At 26.4% G+C, this 20,064-nt stretch overlaps 1 long non-coding RNA gene across 1 annotated transcript in view; it reads left to right on the plus strand.

The window, feature by feature from the left end:
* LOC129963042 (uncharacterized) overlaps positions 1-19,861 on the plus strand; it is a 44,093-nt gene extending 24,232 nt beyond the window's left edge. The window contains exon 4 of the long non-coding RNA XR_008783945.1: positions 19,724-19,861. This is a non-coding gene — a long non-coding RNA (uncharacterized LOC129963042). The remainder of the gene's footprint in view (positions 1-19,723) is intronic.
* The last annotated feature ends 203 nt before the right edge of the window (positions 19,862-20,064 follow it).

Below are 20,064 nucleotides of genomic sequence, written 5' to 3' on the forward strand. Positions count from 1 at the left end.
TTTCTGGATGAAAAAAAAATAACTTTTAAACTAGTTTCGTTCTCTTGTGCACAATGCCTGGTTAGACATCAAGTTCAGCACAATGCTAGTTTGAGCATAGTGTCTGGTTAGACATTGTGCTCAAACTTCCTGATGGGAGGAGTGATTATTTCCAAAGGGTTAGCGTTCACGTGAAAGTCGCTGCAAGGGTAAAATGAGCGGAAGTGAGGGACTTACGGGGAGAAGAAGGAAGGGGGAGGCCCTTTCTAGGGTCTAACGGAAAGGGGTAGAGTTTTCAATGGGTTACCCAATTTTTTTTCCTTTTTTTAGTTGGAAAAGGGGTGAATGAACGAATAAACCCAGGTGGTGCTGGGAGGGAAAGGGGTGCACTTTGGAAAATTTGTACTATATCCTGTAGTGTACATGTCCACTTTAATATATACTGCTATAGTTCTTTTTTAATTCAGTATTTAATTTAATTTTTTTAAGGAAAATTTTTGATAATACGACTTTTAAGAATTTATTGACTGCTGTTTTTTAATATTATTTTTTAACAAAGAATAATACAAATTTGTGCATAAAAGAATAGTTGTTCATTATTATTATTAATTGATTGCATTGCAAATTATTTTTAATAATTAATTTCAAAATTAAGAATGGCAAGAATTATATATAGATATCAAGAAGAAAATATGAATTTAGAGAAGAAAACAGAGTTTAAAAGAAAAAGAATTAAAAATATTATTACTAGGAAGTTTTTTAGAGAGAAATTATATCAGTCTGACAAAATTAAAATGCATTGAAATTAAGAGCTTTTCAAATACAATATAATCAAGGGTTCGTCTGGTCAAAGCAAAATTCTTTTCTTTTTCTGAGTTTTTTTAAAACTTACTTGATTTTAATAAAAATAATAAATAAATTTTTAATAAAAAATTAATTAAATTATATTTTAAGATAAAATTTTTAAAATTAAATATTTGAAATATAGTTAAAAAAACACCTTTATATATATATATAATTCATTTTAAAACATAAAATATTAGAGTATATTATAAATACCTAATTACTAATCTATTCCTAATTACATAATTAGGTAATTACCTAAAACTTATTCAATCCTTACATGATGAGAAAAAAAATAGCTCGATTTTCCTTATTTCCAAAGATTCGTTATTTTGACTGCAGTGTTCAGTAAACAGTATAACCAAGTGAAAAATTTTACAATTAATTATTTTTACAACATCATTATTAATATCTGATAATTTATATGTATTATTTTTTTCACTTTTTCAAGTTGATAAGAAATTATTCATTATCAAGTTTTTTTCCCATCAGAAATATAGACTTTTTATTTTTTACATATCTTTTATTTTTTAAAAAAACATCGCATCTTTGCTTTTTTTTTGTATAAATACCATTTATATTTTCTGGACAATCCAAAATCATCTCTATTGGCTCTTAAAGATCATCCTTAGAATATGAATTACCTAAAACATAGATAATCCTTTCATAATAGCGAAAAAGAAGCCCAACTTTACCTATTTCCAAAGATTTGTTATTTAGACTTGCAGTGTTCAGTAACACGAATTACCTAAAACTTATTCAATCCTCACTTGATGAGAAAAAATAGCTCAACTTTCCCTATTTCCAAAGATTTGTTATTTTGACCTGCAGTGTTCAGTAAACAATTCCGAGCAGCATAACCCCGAGAAAAAATAATCTGCTTTCTTCCCTTTTCTACGATGATAATATCCCGGAGACGTGTACATATTTTATAAATGTATTTTTCATGAGGTGAGCGTCTAATGCGTATAAAAAGGCTTTAGGAACGATATGCGACATTAAACACTCTTTTACTTGATTTCCTTATCGATAAGTTTGCTTTTTGGTCGAGGTAATATATTTTGGTAGGAAAGGAAAATTCCTGAATAATGAAGATAAGATTACTTTTGAATCGTAGTGTCTGAATGCTGAATCCTAAATTTATTACTTTTTTATCAGGTGGTTCCTTACAAGGGGGATGAATTTTTAATAGTCTTTAGCTACTAAATGTTAATAATGGACAAACAGTGATCTTATGTTTCCACTTTCTTAGGAGTATGCTATTTTTCACAACGCATTAATATGGTATCTTGCATATTTTTCCTATTTTTAAAGTCAATTCTAGTTTAATGTTTTCATTTTTTCTTTCTTTTTTTTTCTTTTAAACTTTTTGCGAGATATTTATTTTTTATTTTGGAAGAGCTGTTTCTGAAACAAATAACATTCTGAATAATCTCAGGATATAAATGCTTAAGAACCGAGATTTCCTGCGATTTAAAGTTTAATTTAAATGTGAAATGTTTATTTGAGAGTTGAAATATGAAAATTTTTTACTTCGAAAGTATTAGTTAGTTTCCTGTAAAGGCTATGTTAAAAATATCGGCTCAATATTTATTTCAGAAAACCATCGACTCATTAATGAATCTCGAAATATAAAATATAATCTAAATATATAAAGGTTTTCAATAAAAAATTTTTAGATTTTTTTTTTACTTTATTTGAAAATTAGAATTATTTAATATCTGACTGGCTTAATTCATCAAACATATTTGAAAATTGAGATAAATTTTTAGTATCTGTGGTAATATAAAAACCTTTTCTCCTTTAAATAAACTTTCCAATGGATTTAAAATCCCTTTTCATGATTTTTTGTTTTTATCTTTGCTATACTTATTAATAACGTACTTGTGTTGCTGAGAAAATAAATGATAATAATTTGTAAGCCGTAAATAGATATATTGAAATCTTGATAAAATTTTGCGATATTTTCAATCATACTATTTCAAATCTTCAGAATATTTTTTTTTCAGAAATCAATCAACAATTTAAAAAATTATATCATCTGGAATTAAGAGAAGTTCTTAAAGCATTGGAATCTGGTGAGATATCAGTAAATACTTATAAGATCGTTTGTTAAATTAGAATCAAATTTAATTTTTGAAAAATCTCCTGAAAAAGTCATTTTTTTAATAAAAAAATAACAATAATAGTTTTTATTTATAATTTTTATGGTAATAGAATTTATAAATATTTTTTATTAATAATAAATAGAAACAATAGTTATAAATCTTTTCCTTTCTAAGAACTTCTTTTTTTTATTTTATAACAACTGTATGAAGACGTTTCTAAATGCATTATTATTTTTGATTAATTCAATTAAATGCCAATTAAATTTCAACGAAATGTTTTAATTTAAGCATTTTATTATTTCCTTCCGATTAAAAAACAAACTTTTGAAGGAGGAAAATGAGAATTATGCAAATTCCAATTATTTCCTTTCTTGAACAAGGTGAACAAGACAAAAAATTTAATTTCTAAAAAGAAAAATGAAAGAGGAAAAAGTTAACAGTAAATATTTTAACTCAAAAATGAATTGCTGCATTTATTAAACGTTACTTTGCTCATGACAATTTACTCAATAAAAATCCCTAAAAATCACATTCCAATAAGCTGTAAAGTAATTCATATCATCTAGTAAATATTTTATTTGTGTTTTTATCTTAATACAAAATAAAATAAAATAAAAATATTTAACTTTGATTAATCTAATTTTTAACTTATTTCGTTTGCATAAGCTGCTCCAGTACATATTAAATTCATAAATACAAAATCAGTGAATCGTACTTTCCTAAAATATATAATTTCTTAATTTTTTTATTTAAATTAAGGAGCGTGAAATACTACATTTTTAAAACAAAATAAATTTTGTTTCTACAACAAAAAATTTACCCCTCAAACTCTTTCAAGTATAAAATGCATTTTTCTGGAAAGTAGTTTTATCAAAGATAATAAATTAGTTAGATTCGGAAACTAAAACACGCTCTGTTTTTAGAAATAACAGCAACAAAGAAAGCTTTTTGTCCCAAAAGGCATCATTTAAATACACAAGTGAGGGGAAGAATGTCATCAAATCACCAAACTCTTGGGAAAATTTGAAGGAAACTTTTGTCATAGTGACCAACACAGCTGTTTAAGGTTTTCTAACCCTTTTATTTCAGCCATACTTTTGTTTACAGCACTATTGGTAAAATAAATGCAAACGAAGCTATCGTAAAACATGGCGAAAAAGTGAGAGCTGCCGTAAAGATGTGTTTTACGTCTTCCACGGAAGCATAAAACGTAAGACCAAGGGAAAAAAATGGCATAAAACCGTCGAAGGTTTGGAATAGGAATGACTGTAATTTTATGAAAGAAAAATTAGCATAGTTAGAGCTTATATAGATGGAAAAGAGAAAGAGACTTAAGGCACTGATTTTAGAGATCGATAGAGAAAAGAAGGGGGAAAAATCATAAAATTTTTTCTTTCATTTTTATGGTAAAATTGGTTTAATGAAGTAGCTCTGAATGATATTTTTATTTATGTGCTTTAGATTTCCCTATCAGTTTGAAAACTGGGTTCAATTTAAAAGGTTTTACTTTACTTTTATAAGCTGGATTTAAAGAATTTAATTTAATGAAAGTAGGTTTGATCGTAAGTGATTTTATGTTTGCAAATTTATCTTTATAATTTCAAATAGAAAAACCCATAACTATTTGTACCGTTATTTAAATTTTTTTATTTTTTATTTTTAGACATTTTAAAAGTTTGTTGCAGGTATATAAGAATTTTTGCTTTTTCCAATTACTATGGTTCTATTCACTAGATATAAATTCTGAAAATATTATTCAGATATAGTAATTGAATGTTGTTGAGTTTAAAAGTCTTCGTTATTTGTTATTCTATTACCTTTCTCTACTAAAAATAAAAGACAATCTCTCTCTCTCTCTGCGTGCCTGTGCGAGCGCGAGCGCGTATGTGCATATATGTATGAGTGTGTATTGGAGCTTTATTGACTAAAGCGTTTGACCAAGTATTTATAAATTTGGTACAAAAATGTACACTTTAGAATAATTTCTTTTCTTAATTTTAATTAATTAAAAATAAAGTGATATTTCATCTTTTTTTCCGCGATGACTTCTTGAAGCATTATTGCACAAAAATATTTTTCTCGCTGTTGAAAATTTCAAAAAAAAAATTATCTTTATTATAACATTTTATTTTTTGTATAATCCTTACAATATTTCGATCATTATTTTTAAATATTTTTTTCAAAATTTTCCACAATATGTTTTATTTTTGCAATGAAATCCAAACCGTTATTGCTGTTTCATCAAATATTTAATAACGTGATTTCTTTCATAGTAGAAAGTTAAGGAAAGATTTTGCTTATCTATCAAATTTGTGTAAAAAATAAAACGGTTAAATTACGAATGGCGAAGTTCGGTAAGAAGATAAGGTGAATTGTGGTGAAAAACAAAGTGCATTTAAAAGGTAATTTGCCCAGATGGTTATGATCTGAATGCTGCGGCAATGTGATAGGACTTGACAAAGCTTATTCACACAATAAATAAAATAAGCGCATTAAAATAGCACGTGTCTAATTATCATAATTCCTTTATTTTGAGTGAATCATAAGTTGGTGTCAAACTAAACACAATTAATATTCCAAGGAACTAACTGGCCTTCTAAAGTGAATAGTTAAAAGAAAAAGAAACGCTGGTTTAATCCTTTAATCTTTTCTCTATGTTATGCTGAAAAATTATAATTCGAATATAATTCTGATGGATTCTAGCATCGAATAAAATCGTTGATTCTACAGTCTGTATAAACAGATCAATCAAGTACCTCGTATATTCATCTTAATACACTTTGAAAGGAAGTTAAAAACAAAAAGATTAAGCCATTTGAAGCAACAATATTCAAGTTTTATAAGTGTCAACATCGAGCTAATAAAAAATAATTATAATCTTAAGTTGAAGTTTTAAATTTTATAACAGAAATTGTGAGTTTCTGTAACTGATATTTCTTCGGAAATGTAAATTTATTTTAAATCAAGTATTACATCAGCGGTTAAAATGATTTATTTTAGTATATATTTATTGTTAAGCTTCATTCACTTTAATATGCCTGCATATTGGGTATAAATTCAATAAATGTTAAATTACATTAATATCCTAATTCAAAGTATATAAGAAATTTAGAATACTATTGAGGACATTTTTCATTTTGCTTCTTATTCCTTATTTATTATTTTCAATTCAGAAATCGATAATTCTGCTGCGGACATTTTTTATTTTGATCTTTATTCCTTACTTATTCTCTACAATTACACAATTACAGCAATAGAGTTTATTGTTTTAGTTATTGTTTAGTTATTAGTTAGAGTTTATATATTTATACACATAATTGGAAATTTGTTTTTTTTTTATGTTTGTTTTTTTCTTTGAATCTTATACAGCTTGATGTCCTTTGACGAACTCGAACGAAATTCGGCATAAATGTTTCTTAGCCAATAGGATGATTAATTAAAATTTTTAAAAAAAATTTACAATCCTCTAAAGAAGGTGAAATGGGAAAGATTTTGAATTTGAACGATTTCACTTTTGATTAAAGTACATTTCAAAAAAACATTTTTACGCAATCTTAACAATGGAAAGTTAGCTTTATAGTGACATCAATTTTATAACCGTATTATTCTTCTCTGATTTTTTAATAAATTTTTCAAAACTAGTTTAAACAATTTTTATCGGTTTCATTTTTTTTTGTCGGAATATTATATATTACTGATAAATCACATATATCATTTTCCAATTGCGTGCCAATCTTAATGTCAAAATACTCTATTTTTATTTTTAACATGTAAAGTAAAAGATAAGATTTTAATATGCGCGTGCTGTAACTGACCATTAAACACCGTCTTTTAAAACTGTTGTAATTTCTTTAACAATTTGGAGTAATTTTGTCTCATATTTTGGCACTTAAAAGATTTTAATATGATGACCTGACACATCGCATGCCTTTTCTTTATTGATTTTTTTTTTAGTTTGGGCCGTTGAAAAAGTTTTTATTTTCCCAGTTACGTGTATCAGTTTATATTGCATTATCACATATTTTATAGCATATTTTATTGCATTATTACATATTATATATTACATTATTATATATTTTAGCTTCAAATTCATACTTTTAAAAATGTATTATCAAACTTATTTTTTTAGCACTTTATTTCCTAAGTTTATTGGCTTTTGTAATACATTGAATTGATGGTTTTTTTCTCTTCTGTTGCCTTTGTTGCCAATCATCAAGCTCAAACATCAGACATTCGGTTTAAATATTGAATTGCACGTTAAAGAAAATTTGAATAATACGGTTCCTGAAATAGAGCAAATATGAAAGCACATCTTAAAACCTGAAAAGAAAAGGTCAAAATATCTCCGCAAAAAGATAAATAAATATAACCAAAAATATTTTTAAATATGTTTCTCTTCATATACATTTTGGATTTATTTTTCAATGTGTAGGTTGCATTTTACTCCGTGAAAATTGTTGTCCTGCGCATATTCTGAATTTTTTTCTTGGAATTTTGTTTTTGGTAGTAATTGAGATTAAGACGTCTACTTGTATTATTGCATCAATTATTAAGACAACAGATCATTATTTGAGACCAAAGGTATTTCATATTTCTTTCTTTTAACATTATTAATTTCTTAAAATAAGATTTAATATCTTAAAAAAACTATTATGCGATGAAAACTCGATGTTTCTTCAGGAGTTAATAATAAGTTATTAGTTCCAGGCCGTCTTTACATATATCAGCCAAATTTGAGACTCAAAATTTTTTCATCTGAAATTTTTAGCTTAATAATTAATTACAGTTGAAGGTTTTATAATTTTTAAGGTATTAAATATAAAAATTTTGCAACATAAAAGTAGTTGGTAAGAAAAAAAACAACAACAACTAGTCTTTTGTTTTTTCTTACCAATATATGGGACAGATAAACGCAAGCGGTGCTGAAGGTATGATGCCTAGTTAGTGATAAATTTGAAAATTTGTACTTAAAAACAAACTTTTGTGCTTGGCACTTCTCCTCAGTGTCTCCAATTTATGGCGCTTTATTTAATAACCAGTAATCATGTATGTCTATACCGATCTGAAGTTTCAGATCTCGAAGACACAAAATTAGAAGTTTGTGGACTTGACAAATTGAAAATGTATGCCTTGTATGTGTAGGATATTTTAAAATTTGAAGAGACATATACGGTGATTAATAGTGATCTATTAAATTAATTGTGATCTATGAGAAAGTTTTAATAAATTTCAAGTTGTTCTGAAAGTCAAACAAAAGAAAATATAGAAGCATATTACAGAAAAACATTTTATTGTATTTTGTTGCAGGAATTTAAAATTTCATCTGAAAATCTGTGAAGCATTCGATGTTTTCTTTTCTTTTTTTCCCCTATGAATTATTTTTTTTCCATAGTTAAAGTCTTCTTCCTCAAAACGTTTTATTACATTTTTGAGATTGCCTTCGTTCCACTGATAATTTTCTTTGAAAATTCCTTATAACAATAATTGTTAAAATTAATTACTTGACAATGTTTAATTTCATTTCAGCTGACTAATTTTAATTTATATGATTACAAAAAAATGAATATTTTATAGAAAGGATCTATTTCTTATAAAATAAAATTTTTATATTTTATAAAAGCAAATTCTAACTGCATTTTAAACATTTTTCATAATTGTTCACTTTTTCATTATTCCACTTAGTCATTTATTTTAAAATGTTTCAAAACAAAGGATTTGTAGTTGAATGCATTCTTAGCTTAAGAAAATACTGTTTATTTTTTACTCCTGTTTCTATTTCGATCTACAAGTAATATTAATATTTTGTTTGTGGACGAATGGCTTTGTTTTTCAATAATTGTTTATCTACCGATGAAAACAGTTGGTCCTTAAAATATTTAATCATTATTTTTAAGCGGTATCTTTTTTTTCGACGAAACAAATAAAATAGTTCAATCTATTTCTCTTTTTATAACTGCTTTTCTAAACATAGCTTTTAAGCTTTAAGCATAGCTTTTCTGCTTTTAAGCTCTTATTTCAGGAATAAATCCCCCTTTTTTTTTCTACATTTTTCAGATATTTCATTTGTCTAATACTTGAAGCAAGGAAAGTTTCAAGTGTACAAAATTCACGCACATTATTTCGATAAGCTTTATCTCTTTACTTTTTAACGGAAAACTGCATTCACTAAAATATTATTTTTATATATTGTAAAAAAGATTGTGAACTACAAATATAGCAAATAATCAATGAATAATTAAACGAAAAAAGTGTAGCATTTGCCCATAACGGAACTAGCAGGTTTGAGATTTAACAAATTGTTGTGGTAGCACGGTGGGACAATAATTATCTGCTTCATAATGTAATTATCAATAAGTGATACTCAATAATTTTCAAGGCCTCTCTTACTTTTAAAATTCAAATAAAGTATTTAATCAATTAAATCTAAAGAAAAGGGTCATGGTCTGTTTTAAGTTTTTGACGAAAAGCAAAGTTAAAATAATTTAGCTCCAATTAATTACGAATTATATTTTGCATGACGATTATTGGACGTCTTACTTTCTCTGTGGAGCTTGAAAATAAAGTAAACACAATGTAAAATAACAAAATAATTCTGACTGGAATTTTTTTTTCAGTTTCCTTCTATTCTTAATTTCATCGTTCCAACACTATTTGAAATCATATAGGATTCATTTAAAGCTCTTGAAATTTTTGATCTCATTTAATAATACAGCTATAATTTATTAAAATGGATTTTTTTTTAAAAAATTTGCGGCTATATGTAGACTTTTTAAATGAATTTTTTGAGAAAAGAGTAAGTGATTCTGAAGTATAATGCATCCGTTAAAATATTATTATTTTACATCTTTTTTTAAATACTATTTTCATTATACAAATATAAATTTAAATAAAAAGATTTCTAGATAAGAAAAAATACTAATATTTAAAATGACATCTTTTACAGTCAATATATGATAATAATACTAAGCATGATGTTTACTGTTCAAAATTCATTCTCCAAATTTTCCAAATCTACGAAACTGTAATTTGTGAATTAAAATATTTTTATTGTTTTATAAGATATTTACAGGATTGAAAGTTATAACTATTTTCGTTTTTATTTGATAGATATATACATAATAATAAAGGACAAGGTGAAATTAAATATCAAACTATTGTCATAAAATAATGACATCAATCAATTTTACTTAATTTGTTTATAAATTCATCATTAATCTGTGGTAAACATTGGATATATTTGTGTTTATCACGAAAAATGACCAATTAGATATTATTTTAATTGAAGATTTATTTTACTTAGATTTATTTAGTAGTTATACTTTGCATTTCTCAATTAACTCTTATTACTTCACAAGTCAAACAAAGGCAGAGCCAATTATTGTGATATGATGAAAAACTATGATCAAAAATTCAAGACTGCAAGTTTTAAATAAGTAATTCGGAAGATAACAGCATTTGATTTGTTTTTTTTTTGTAATGTATTTGATATATTTTTCTATCTTCAATAGCCAGAAAAGCGAAAATGCTTACATTACTTAAGCAATTAGCAGATGGAAAAATTATAAAATTTATACACTTTATTAAAATATTCATTTAGAAAGAATAAATCACAAATAGCACTTTGAACGGATTGTTGAATATTTTAAATTTAATTTAAATGTAATGGAAATGCATTAATCTATTGCATTTCATTTGTTTTAATAGGAATATTCAACGATATATCAGATTACTTTGCCCAGAAATACAAATAACTATTAGTTCTGAAAATTTCTATTTTATATTACATGTGCTAATAATGGATGTGAAGCAGCAAAATAAAAGATTGTAATCATTTTATAAAGAAGCTTTTTAGCCTTTCTTTTTTGATTCTGAAAATCGGAAATGATTTTGAAGTTAAAAGGAATATTTAAATGTTTTTGTTAATATAATCTTAGTAATTTTATTGATAAGTGCAAAATGCTTCGAATATGAATAAATAAAGAGTTTAAAAAAATCTATTAAAAAAAGTCGTGTTTGACCTATAAGTTTCCAAATCATTTGCTGCAGAAAGATACATGAATGACTTAAAATTAATTTTTGCATCAAATAATTTCTTTAACAATCCGAGAATATTAATTATTTTCAGATACAAAAGACTTTGAAAAAATAAACATTCCTACTATGTAATTGTAATTTAAAAATTTTCTTTAGAATGATTAATTTTTAGTAAATTTCAAAATACAAAATTTAGTGGAGGCAAGGAAATTAATATTTTCAAAAATTGCAATAAATGATTGATTAAATATGATTGAGTATGATGTAACTGCAAAATGGTGAATGATTCTTAAAAATAATTTTAACGGTCCATCATTTTTAACGATCGGATTATTGAATGAAACTAGTTCAATTTATAATAAATAATTTATTTATTCTTTTATATATTTATGCAAAATTTATCATTTAATTCATAAACTTGTGTATACCGCAATGTATCTGAATTTACATATTATAAAAGCCAGAAATATCGTAAAATTTTCATTGAATATTAACTTTGGGTAAGCCTGGGGAAAACAGGAAAAAAAATGACAAAATCTTTTCTCTCTCTTTAATGAAAAAAATATACATTAATTAAGTGCTCAACTTAGCTTTAATTAGCGTATTCTTTTATTTTAAAAAAATATAATAGATTTTTCCTTTTTTTAATTCTTTGACAAGTTAAAAAGTTATTTCATAGATTCCCAATTAATAAACCTTAAAATTTTTAACTATTATTGAAAAAGAAATCTTATTTATTCAAAGACTAGTTATTTATTTGAAATCTGCTATATTTTTAATCAGTTTTAAAAAATATTCTTTACTAAAAATATATTTGAGATTATATTGTGATAAAGCTGATTATATTTTAAATTTAACTGAAACTAGTTAATTTTAGCTCAGAGTAACTTTAGTCAAAAAAGCTTTTTTATCGTAATATTATAAATATTTTATCAAATTGAAAATTCTTGATGTCTTTTCGAAATAATCCAAGAATTACCTTAAGCTCTAAGAATAATTGTTTCCTCTTTTGATACAAATGCTTTAATAAAAGAATTGCGAATCGTCATACAAAAGTATCAAACTAAATATAGTTATGGCCTTAATTTATCACTTTACTAAAAATTATATATTTTTTTAATAAATCATGATAGAAAGGTAAAAATTGTATTTTATCCATCATGAAGATTGTTCAACAAAGCAGGAAAAAAAATTGCCATACTGTTTCTGACTAGATCGACAAATTCTTCTTTTTTTATACATATTTAAAAGCTTGTATTTTTTTTGAAAGTGCTGATAAAACTTACTTTTGAATAAAAAGACAAGAACTTATTTTTTTATGAAAGGAACAATGAGGAAAAACTGTCTAAAGTTATTATAAGTGACAAACGAGTACATTCTCTTTGTTGAAAGAGTTCTCTGACAAAAATAAAAAAATATTTAGTAAAATACAGGAAATATTTTTTCTATTTCCATAAATAGCGTTAAATCTACCCAATTTCGTTATCTTCATATTCATTTATTTATTTATTTAAAAATTTGATACTCTCGTTCTCGCTTTTTATCAAATGATTTTATCTTTGAGCTTTTGTCCATCAAATGTATTCCCCTCCAGTCTGGCAAAATTACAAAACTGGTTTACGTTTTTATCGAAAATCAAGTCTTCCGTCTTTTATTTCATTGTTTTGACGAATGCATAATTTGGAAATTTCTTGTTACCGTTTCTACCAATTTTTATCTAAATTGATTTTGTGCAAGAAAATGCACCTTTTAAAAACGAGTTAACCCTATTTACGAGTACTACAACTACTACTATAAATACTTTTACAAAAATTTCGTCACGATTGTGATTCAAAAATCTCATTTTAAGCGAGTGAAAACCGTAATGGAGTAAGCTAAGCGTATTCTAAATTAATGCGAGTTTTCACAAATGGGGTTCCTATTGAAGCACGTTTGTGCATAAGTAGTTTGGTTTTTTTATTTATTTGTGTATATAAAGAAGATGTATATCAAAACAGTGTCCTTTCAAAGAAAAAACATCAGCGCAAAAAGAATTTCGCTTAAACTGGCCCTCCGAAAGCGCATTGTCCTTACTCTGGAGGTTTCGCGCATGATTTTATTTGCATAACCCCTTTGGAGTATGAAATGGGAAAACTAAGCAAAAAATAGAGCCAAAATGCATGCACACATGCAATATTCCCCTGTAGCGAAAAGAGCGTCAACGTTAAATTGAATTTTCACCCTATTTTCCCTTCAGTGTGGCGCGTTTACCAACCAGCACGCCAAGTCAAGTTGTTTATTTAAGTTATTTTGTCCGACAGAAGTGGCAACAGTTTTTCGAAGGAAAATTCGACGTCGTAAATGAGCTTACAGAGAAAATGGAACGAACGTGAAAGTAAGATGGTTAACCGGAATAATACATCACATTCAAAAAGAAAGGAGGGGCGAATGCTGAACATTACGCGTATCACTCGTTCTCTAAGCTGTTTTATTATGGAATTCTGCTTTTAAATCCTTTTATTTGGGAAATATTGCAAAATAAAACAATGATCCGTAAAATATAGGCGTATCACTTAAGTGCATCACTAGAAAAGTAAAGGAAGAAAGAAATTGGCTCTTATAAAAAGCATCTTTTACACACAGGACAGCTGGCTGCATTTTGCACATTTTTCTCTGGTGGGGTAATTTATCAATTTATTTTTAAGTTAGGCGCTTTCAAGAATATGAATAAATCCAGAAGATATCGTAAAATGATTTCGTCATCACGTTTTTCAATCATGCTTCTATATGATTGGATCAATTTTTTCAAGCTACTGCATTTATTGGATTATTTTGCAATAATAATTCGAGTGTTTGTCATCATGTATTTTTAATAAAAAAACTGCCAGGTGCTCAGATAGATCTAATCACATTAGTTGTATTTGTGCATGACTTTGAGTTGTAACTTAACAAATAAATGTAAGTTATAAAAGTATTCATGGTTTGTTATTTTTTGAAACATGAAATTTAATTGTCTTTTTATTATTTTTTTTAGCTAAATCCTTTTAAGACATAACTATTTTTCCCTAAAATAAATAATAATTTCCATAAATTAGCTGCACTTAAAAATTTTTAAAAACTCAAAAATTTTACTATTTTTGTAGCATTAGTTGTCTCGGTCTAGCTTTAAATACATGGCTGTTTCTAATAAAGAAGTTAGAAAAGTTTTGGTAATTTTATTTTTTGTTAACTAATATGCTCTGTTTTCCATGTTTTGTGAAAAAAATCTGTATTTTCCTACCCTTTTTACTAAAAATGCGACAAAAAAGTCCTCTGAAAGAAGCAAACTTTTGCAAACGAGATCTTAAATAATAATTTTAAAGAACTTTCTTATTTTTTTACCAATAACTTCAAAACTTATTATTTTTTTCTATAAATACTTAGAATCAATAAATGCATACGAGCAACAATTTTGTAAATTTTATTAAAATAAAAAGTGACTTAAATTTTTTTTTGGAATTAAAAAAATACTATTATAGAATTAATTGTTGCTGAATACATTTAAAGAAAAATTAAAGCATTTAAAAAAACTTTAAACACACGAATTATTATGAGTATCAGCATTTTAAGACATCATTGAGTTACACAATTCCTTATATTTAAAAAAAAATTGACTTGAAAGAAGAAGGAAAGAAAATAGTAATTCTTATATATGAAAACAAAATTCAATAACAGATGAATTTTCTATTTAGTTCTTATTAAATTCTATCTTCCTTTAATGTGGTTAATTTTTCTGTTTCGAAATTGTTGTAAAGTGACGTCATAATGTCGTGAAATCTATCTTTTGATATAAATCTATATTGTGTTAAAGCAGAAAACTTTATTTGTACTATATTATATGCTATAGAATGTCTTTAATCATTACAGCTACTGAACATTTGAATGAATATATAAAAACTTCTCTTCTATTAAGAAAGCATACAGCCACTTTCAGTTATCACAAATGTAAGATCAATCAGTTGTACTGATGAAAATAGCTAAGGCCGAATCTGTCGTATCTAAGTTCAGATAAAAGCTACAGGTTCTAGTGATCAGTGATTTGCTTGTGACAATCAATTTCGATGTCCGTGAAGGATTTATTAAGACTAATAAAGAGGATGACCATGATTCATTGAAATGCCAACAGAGTTTTCCGAAGAAGAGTATGAAGCCTGGATCATTACTGAAGTAAATTAAGGGAACTGGGACGTTCTCGACAGCGAAAACTGGCAATATTTCAGTATTAAACAAAGGAGATTTTTTCCAAATAAAAATTTAAACTAAATTAATATATTGTACAAATTGAAAGAGTATAATGATGTAATTATAAAATAACTCAAAAATAATTATTTCTTAAAGTATTTTTATTTTCATAACATGTCGAAAATGAGTTGTGATACGGAAATGTTTACATACATATATACACATTGGTACGCTCGTATAACACATTTCTGTCTAAAATCATTCCAAAATTGTTATAATATGTAAACAAAAGTTCTATGATTGCAGTGAAATCATTTTCATTTTAATATATTCAAATAATTATTTTTAAAAAAATATTTACTATCACATATCAGGAAAATCTCAAAAATACGTGATAATTTTTTATAGAAATATCACCTAAAATTAATATTACTGCTCAAAAATTTATAAAACAAGGTTTAACATATGCCTAATGGTTATATATATCATATTAGAAAATTTGATGTATGTGTAATGCAAGAAATTTTTTCTAAGCGTACCTCAATTTGGAAAAAAGATGTTTTGAGAAATCAGCAAAAAACCTTATATTTACATGTAAATTAAAATATTTTCATTATTAAAACTTTCCTGGCCCATACTCATCTTGCTGTAGCATTTCTTGAGCTTCAGATACCCTTTTTTTTATGTCTTTTAAGTGTTCTAGCTTCTTTACTAACTTTTTGGTGCATAATTTCAGCTTCTTTAATGCGTAAAATGTCGATTTTTTTCAAGGCCTCACATGTATTTCTTCCAGGTGCAATACCCAAGTGTTTAAGGACTTCAATTATGCTAGAAACACCATCATTAAAACACAGCACAGCATCCATAACTCCTATCTTCAAAGTATTAATCCTTACAAATGTGTTTTTGGGAATTCTTTCCCATACACAATTGTTGAAACTCTCATTGGGATTTTGAGTTTGCCCATGGAGACATTTAGACAAAGATTTTTGTCAGTTAACTCCCTGAAAACCTCCTTAATAGCCAGCAAAACAGATTCTGGAAGATAATGCTTATGAACATACTTATCACCAGTTATTAAACTTCTGTTATATCCGCACCAACTGTCAGAGCCCAAAGGGCACAAACCGTGTTAGGGCTGGCATTGGTTGAAATCTTGTGGAAATATATTGCCCAAATTGATTTGGACATTTCAGTCACTGACTTAGAAGCATTCCTTCTTATTGCTAGTCCATAATATTTCTGAATTAGCGGAATTTCTGCATCTGTAAGTCGACCACGTCCTGCAATTTTCTTTCCATCTGCTAACTTAGTTGATTTGAGCTTATTTTTTAAGGTTTTTAACCTTGCTCCCATTCTTTTCTGGACATGACCAATGCACTCCAATTTCTCGACCATTATTTCCTCCCCATACACTTTAGAATCACTAATTTTTTGGTATCCTTTAGAATCACCATCCCCTAGATATTTCACATAGCTAACATTTTTCGTAGAAACAGAAAGCTGTTTCACTGCTATTCAATTTTCTTTTCGACGCACTTGCATTCAACAACTCGCAATCAGTAGGCATCACATTCTGTTTATTTTCAGAAAACTGATTAGGGTGTAATTTCCGCTTTCCAAACTGCTTACGTCTAGGCATCCTTATTACTTATGTTATTTGAAAAACAACTAGAAATATGAATGTAATTTGATGAAAACAATAAAGGCCAAGCAACGTAAGAATATCAGAAACAAACGAAACCCAAAACAAAAGAACAGGCACGATGTAAACAAAATAGAAGTTCACGCAGCTTGTAAACTTCGAAGTTACTTTGTTGAGTAATTCGTATCCTTTATGGAAATGTTAAAATTAAAAAAAATGTTTAAAAAAACCCAAATTTTTCGTTGTTATCAAATGCAGTCCCTTTAAAAAGGGGCGTGGCACCTTTGTTTACATTTTTTTAAATTTAATTTATGAGCTTTCTGTATTTCAAAACTTTACATGTTATACATTGCCGGAATCAGCACAATTTACTCTATTTTTTAGGGCTAAAATTGAAAAATCGATTTTTTGAAGGTAAAAACGTCCCAGTTCCCTTAAGAGACAACTAAAAAAATTACAGTGTAAACAATTTATCGAAGAAATGATGACGTACAGCATGAGGACAATGCCGATGAAGAAGAGCCAGATTAGAAATCACCATCAGTCTACGAAACTCTGCAAACCCTTCGAACCTTAAGATTAGAGAATATCATGATGAATCTTTTACTTACGTATCATGATGAATCTTTTTCATATGACAGTTTTATATAATGAATGCTTGATAACTCAATAATATCGTTAACTTTCCATGAAAGTACAAAGAATTAACTTATCGATGAAATAAATGAATATTACAAATGATGTATAGTCTGTTTTTTTCTGTGTGTCTCTATGCTTAAAGAATTGTATTATTTTTAAAGCATTTTAGATGTATTAATCACACAGATGTATGTATATGTAATTATTAAAATGCAGATACTCAAAGTGATCACTACAAGCGGTCTCCACTGCTTATAGATTTGTTTATTATCGATGAAAAGATGAAAAAAGAACATTCGAATAGCTATGTTGATGTCAGTGATTACTTGGAACGAAATATGTAATATATTGTTATTTTTTTGTGTTATATAATCTGTAATTTGGCATCGCTTTTTAGTAAAACATTGTTAGGATGCCTTATTATCAAGAGGTTGTCATACATTTTATATGTAGTTATCATGAAATCAGGAAAGGTGTCATAAGAGGTTTGACTGGATTTTTCTAATTTAATGTAACTATTAAAACAAGATTAAGTAAAAGATAATAACATATGCGTCAACTCAAAGATATTATAAACTCTATAACATTATTCTGAATTCCACTTCCCTCTTTTCTTTTATTTATTTACATCGATGCGTCTAAAAAAAACAGATAGAAGAATTTGAATAATAAATAAAAACTTGAATATAAAGGCAGAAAGTAAGGTCATGATATATTAGCTCGTCAAAATATTTTATTTCTGCATAATAATGGAAAATAGTTCGAAGAAAGGACAATCATCGAACAAAATCTTTTTACAGAAAACTCATCATTCGCTGCGGTTTAAAAAGAAACAATCAATTCATTTATAAATAATTACGAAATGTATTTAAATAATTGTAAAATTGCTGGAAAATAATCCCTCTTTCAAACTGTTAGATAAACAAAGTTAATTGGCATTTTCCGAAATTCACTTCTAATAGACAGGAATACTTATTTATGAACAAAAGTTCAATTCTTTTTTTGAGACTAAGATATGTAGAATTAAATAAATATTTTAAATATAACAAAAAAAAATTATCCTATCGAAAGAGTATGTTTTAAAAAAGAAACTATTTCTTCTGTTTATTAAATTTATAATCCGGTATCATCTTTTGCTTGCATCAGGATAAATTAATGGAAAAAAAAGATGCTATTCATTACTAAGATGAAGTCTTTTTGCAAAGTGTTGAAATAAATATGCTTTTAAGAATTCCGAAAAATGTGATCCAGCTGCAGCTGCCAATTATTTAAAAGTTTTTCGGTTTCACAAGTCTTAATAAGGTGCAGTCTTTTGTATTTAAGATTCTGTAAGCTAATCCTCACGAACTAAATATTTTGAAAGCCATTCTAGACAAAAAAATTTCGTTTTGAGTTTGAGAGTTGCTGATATTTTATATAACTTTATTTATATGCAAACAAAAATTAGCAAGAGGTTGCAGATCATATACACTGAGTGTTTTAAATTTCAAGTATAAAGAGATTTTTTTAGACTTTTCAAATTAATAATATGCATTATTGTTATCTGTGTTAATATGATATTCTTTTGGAGACAACCCAAAAATATTCTTTATTATCATGAATTTATAATGCAATTTTTTTTATTGTTTTGCTTTTATAATCTTTTCTTATTTAATTAATTGGATGGTATAGTTTGTTTAGTCTGATTTTTTATACATATACATATAAAAATTCCTTACAATGATTTTGAAAATATAATATTTTCAGCTTCATTTCTGACTGATTTAATTTTCCTTTTCAATGCATAGTAATAATATACTAAGAAGCAAAGTTTTGGAAATCTGTTCGAGTTATTTCCAGATATTTTGAAGCCGTTCAAATTCTAAAAAGATTTTTTTGGATGAATTTTCGATATTTCTCTATAGATTTATAATCTTTTAACTTAGATTTTAATCATATTACTTTATTAAACAAACACTTCACATGATGCAGGAACTTTAAAATCAGATAATTGAAAGAAATTTTTTTAAAAAATCACAATTGAAGCTCGTTTTTATCAAAATTTAGTTTTAAATTTTACATTCCTCATTAATATTTCGTATATTCAGGTGCCAAAAAAACTCATAATTGAAGATTGTTTTTGTCAGAATTCAGGTTCAAATTTTATATTCCTCATTAATATTGTGCATATTCAGTTTCTAAATAAAAAATCATAATTAAAGCTCGTTTTTACCACAATTCAGTTTCAAAATTTTGATTCTTTATTAATATTTTGGAATTTTTTATGTCGTTTCAGAATATAAGAAGCACTGAATGAGATTTCGTGGACGTTGGTTTCCATCGGATTTTGAAGAAAATAAGAAGAAAGGCTCTATAGGCTGATTGCAATAATAAACACCTGGTGTTTAGTTCCTAATAGGATACGACGTATCCAATAAAGATGTATTTTTGTAAAATGGATTTTTATTTTCAGAACACATTCATTTTTATCACATAATACCTAATAAACACTTTTTTAAGAATGAAGTACAAAATAGAGTTGAAAAAATAAATGTTAAATATGAGTTTGATTTTTACATCAAGTTTACAGTGTAGCTATGTGCGAGTTTCCTATAACAACTTAGAAATTGAGTAATT

Source organism: Argiope bruennichi, chromosome 3, assembly GCF_947563725.1.
Source record: "Argiope bruennichi chromosome 3, qqArgBrue1.1, whole genome shotgun sequence".
Taxonomy (NCBI): domain Eukaryota; kingdom Metazoa; phylum Arthropoda; class Arachnida; order Araneae; family Araneidae; genus Argiope; species Argiope bruennichi.